This window comes from Glycine soja, chromosome 2 (genome assembly GCF_004193775.1).
Source record: "Glycine soja cultivar W05 chromosome 2, ASM419377v2, whole genome shotgun sequence".
In the NCBI taxonomy this organism is placed as follows: domain Eukaryota; kingdom Viridiplantae; phylum Streptophyta; class Magnoliopsida; order Fabales; family Fabaceae; genus Glycine; species Glycine soja.
In genome coordinates this window covers 35,270,181-35,275,374 of record NC_041003.1, presented here as the reverse complement: position 1 = coordinate 35,275,374, position 5,194 = coordinate 35,270,181, and positions in this window count along the sequence as shown.

Genomic DNA, 5,194 nt, shown 5'->3' with positions numbered 1-5,194 from the left:
TTTTCTTTATTTTTCCTTTAATCCAAATCGCTTGGTTCTTTTTTTATAATTTTGGTCCAGATGTCTAAAAAATTCAGTAAAATTTTCAGCTCAAAAAACGTAGTGACCAATTCCCAGTAATTTATACACTTTTGTATGTTCAAGCTGCCTGCACCAGCGATTTCAACCTAGAAATCAAGAGTAGTGTTTATGTTGCTTAAGGCTTGGATAGTTACAATTTGTTTGCTTATGCTCAATTATCTTGAATAACACAATTCAAGAGAGCTTAAGACTTATTTGATTCACAAATCCAGCCACAACTCAACACCACATCTCAACTTCATCATAGGCATCATGTAGGAATCTTAGAAAACAAAAAAGAGTTCAACAACAAGACTACTTCTAGGAATTGATTTAGAACATGTTATGAACTAAATAACATGCATGAATTAGACTCAAAATTCAAAAGATAGGCTAAGAATGACAAGAATACATGAAAAAATGTATCTAGAATTCAAAAAACAAAATAAAAATTCAACACAAACTTAGAGCATAATGTGACAATTACTATGACTAAACATGACTCTAAGACAACATGGATTAAGTGATTTACACTTAGATTTTTGTGTTTTTTTTTCTAATCAATATTTTGGAACAAAATTTAGATCTAAAGGTTCAGCACAAGAATATTATGAATGAAAATTGATAGAACCTAAAATCAACACAAAAACAAGATTCAAGAGTAGATCTACAAAATTTGAACCATAGAAATGCAAGAACAAGTGTAGATCTAAGATTTAATCGGTTTATTTTTTTTTTTTTGAATCTACTCTAAACAGCACCAAACCACAAGACAATGGAGGATATACATGGAGAATAAGATGAAGAACAAGGAATTAAAGAGAATTCACCGAACAAAAAGATAGAGGAAGCAAAAGAACATCACCTAGATGAAGATGCTCTTGATACCACATGATGCAAGCTCCATTGGAGCTTGTAGGCCTAGGATCTTCTTCATCAATGGATTCCTTTGCTTCTTGGAAGATAAATGGCAGCGGAATGGAGAAGGAAGAGAGAGAGGAGACGCCACTTCAAAGAGAAGATGAGTCTAGAAGAAGCTCACCACCATAGGAGGCCATGGATAAGAGCTTGGAGGAAGAAGGAGATGAATGAAGGGAGAGGGAGAGAAGAGCACGAAATTTTGTGCTCAAAAGGAGCTCTGAAATATGAAGTTAATATTCAAATGATCAAAGTTGAAAAAAATACACACACATGACCTCTATTTATAGCCTAAGTGTCACACAAAATTGGAGGGAAATTCAAATTTCACTTGAATTTGAAATTGAATTTGTGGAGCCAAACTTTGGAGCCAAAATTTCACTAATTATGATTAGTGAATTTTAGTTATGGTTCAGCCCACTAATCCAAGATCAATTACAAGATTCTCCACTAAGTGTGCTTAGGTGTCATGAGGCATGAAAAGCATGAAGGACATGCACAAAGTGTGACTATATGATGTGGCAATGGGGTGTAGTAAGCAAATGCTCACCTCCCCCTCTAAAATTTAATTGGATTGGGCTTCTACCAATTCAATTAAATTTATTTCCAACCACACACATCAAATATCCACTTAGTGCATGTGAAATTACAAAACTACCCCTAATACAAAAACTAGTCTAGGTGCCCAAAAAATACAAGGGTTGAAAAATCCTATATTTCTAGGGTACCCTACCTACAATATGGAGCCCTATATACAAGGACCAAATGTAATGACATCCTAGTCTAATATGTACAAAGATAATTGGACCCAACCATGGCCCATGGGCTCAGAAATCTACCCTAAGGTTCATGAGAACCCTAGGGCCTTCTTCAGCAACTCTAGCCCAATCTTCTTGGAGCCTCTTGCTCATGGTTCTAGTGATTGGTCCATTCCTAGGGAGGATTGCATCACCTCCACTCAACCACCCACCACCACCATGCCTCAACTCCATCCAACCACCCAACACCACCCCTACAAGCAAACACTAGCAACCAACAGCACCCGTACATGGTGCAAGGAAGGAGGTACGATGGAGTCAGGATAACGAAGGAGGTGTGAAACATGACCTCATTTTAGATACTTATTCCGAAAGAATATTATTTTAAGAATGATCATCAATTATGAACCCTATTTTCATATTTGTTAAATTTTTAAAGGAGCATCAAATTTTAACTCAAAATTCTAGTATGTCGATACATTTTCCATTAGTACTCTCGGTGAAGAGGTTGTTGCTCCATGGAGCAAATTGCTAACAAACAAGTAGAACAAGTACCAATTTGAAATTTAGTAATTAAAATTTTAACAATCTAAAATAAAAAATGTTCCTTCCAAACCTTTTTATAAGACTCAAATCACTAGGATTAAAAATAATAATTAATGCAGGTATTAACATTAAATTTGCCGTAAATTTATACATTTTTTCAAAATTACCTCTAACATTAAATTTGCTCCAAATAAAATATATTTTTCAATTTTAGCATGTTTGGAGAGAAAGGGATCGAGTGGGTGTGCACCTCATCAGCTGCAGGGTGTCTTGCAGAGTTCTCAGTTCATCTGGATCTTTGCACAAAGATCCATGTGTTTCTCATATCAATTAGAATCTAATTATGCGCATAAAAACCTCATTTTTAGTTTTTAAAGTAAATGAACTCAAATATTTTTAAGCTTGATGGAGACCTTATTTTATTTTTATAAATGATCATTGTGAATTAAAATTTATTTTTATAATTTATTTCGAATTTTCACTAATTGTTTAGGTAATTTTGAGCTAAAATTCATATTAATTTCATTTTAGCTCAATAAATTCCTAAAATTTTAAGAAAATTATTTTTTTATATGTTTAATCTCAAAATCATTTGAATTTTTCATTTTTTTCAAGATTGACTGAACCAATATTATCTAGCCTTTATAATGTAAGGCTTTTGTTAATTTTCTTTAAAGTTTAAGAAAACTAAATAAAAATTACCAGAACTATATTTAAACATAAAAGAACATGATTCTAAGCTCAAACAGTCATGCTATAGCCATCTGAGTCTTTTACTCATGTTAGCCATAAAGATTGATAAATATGGATATAAGTCACTTTTATAATTCCCCAAACTCTAGCCCCATTAAATGATTATTAAAAATTACGATTGAGTAGAACTGAAAATACTAACCTCATTGGCGGGAATAAGCAATATGTGCTATAACAAATTTGATAAGTACCTATTAGTTAGTTATTGAAATGCTGACTATTTTGGAGATAGAATAGAAAGGAAAAACACCAGTGATGGATGTCCTTTTACCGGAGAAAATTTAATAGATGTATTAGATTAGGATTTTAAAAGATTATTTTAGTATAAATTTTTTTATGGATTTTAAAAGATTTTGTAAGAATATAATGACTTTTAATATTTTTTTAAAAGACTTTAATAATTAAGATTTTTTAATTCAAATTTTAATGAATTTACAAAATATGATTTCATAAGATTTGAAAGGATGTTATAAATTTTTAATAAGACTTTAAAGGATTTCATGATTTTTTTTTCAATATTTAAAATTATTGATAAAAATTCATTAATTTTGTTCACCTAACACTTTAAATAAAACTCATCTTATACAAAGAATCATAAACCTATTACATAACAAATTAATTTCTCCTAGCATATTTACAAACATAATAGGTTCATTTCCTTTCAATCATCAATCATATTAATTATATAAAAATTATATATCACAATGTTTGCCAGTAGTATGAATACTTGTAGTCATTCTCACCATAACCATCACACCAAACAAAAAACATGTACAACAATTGTTTCAAACCTAAATTTATATATTTATCAACTTATACATGAATCAACTTCTTATGTTCATTAAAACTATATATTTCTTATGTGAATATATCATATATATTCACATTCATTTATATGTATAAGCACATATCAAGATGTCCCCCACATTCAAAGAATTGGGAAAATCTCTCATATCACACATTTCAAGGCATGTTGACTATTGGTTGAAAGAGTATAAAAAATTAGGAATGTTTATTGCTTTCAACAAAAAGACAGAGAATTGTGTAATGGGAAAAGAAAAGCATTTCAGTTTACAGGGAAAAAAAAGAAAGTCTTGTGAAATCTCAAGGGTTTAGGTGAGATTGTTTAATGTATATTTTCTCATAAAAGTTTCATGAAATCAATTAAAAAATTTAAGAAAGAATCCATCGAAAATTGTATGTTTTTGAATACTAGAAGATTTTTTTTAAGTTGTAAAAAATCTTAATTAAGTACCAACAGACTTTATTGAATTTCATAAGAAATCCTAATAGTCTTGATTGAATACCACAAGACTTATTTCTATTATTTAAAAATTTAGATTGAATACCTCAAGACTTTTTTATAAAAAAAAAAGTCTTTTAAAATCCTTTGAAATTCTAATTGAATATACCCCACTTAGTCTCATAGGCAAGTAAAAGACAAGGAACAATTGTTTTATCCATAATCTACAATTGAAGTTGAATACATATCAACAACATCATGTTGCTCACAATTCATGTAGATCTATCATCTATTTGGAAGATTACAACATCAACGAGAGTAAATTTCCTATTTTATGTGATAATACTATTGTTATTAATCTTTCCAAGAATCTCATATTGCATTCTAGATCTGAGCATATAGAGATTAAACATCACTTTATAAGAGATTATGTTTAGAAAGGGATAATTGATATTTAGTTCATTAACATTAAAAATCAACTAGAAAATAATTTACAGAACCCCTTCCTAAAGATAAGGTAAATTTGATTCAAGAACGTCTTAGTATGAGATTTTTAAAGGATTGAATGTTTAAAGTGTATGTAAACCAACGTCTAGACATGCATAAACGTACATTTTATAGTTGTTGTGCATGGCATGACCATCCATGTCTTAATAAATGCTACACGATTTGCAAAGAATCACAAGGCATGTTTGATAATAGAAGTGAAAAGATAATTTATGTTTCCTTTAAAACTTGTTAGTTTTTAAATCTGCATTATTTCATTCTTAAACGCTTTCCCTTTAAAAACCTCTTGCTCAATTTTTCTCTCTTTCACCTATCACTCAAAATCCCTCAAGAAAACCCTAAGTCATAAAAAACTTCTCCTTTCAAAACCCTAAAATATTTCACCTTTCTATAACCATACCATTCCTAA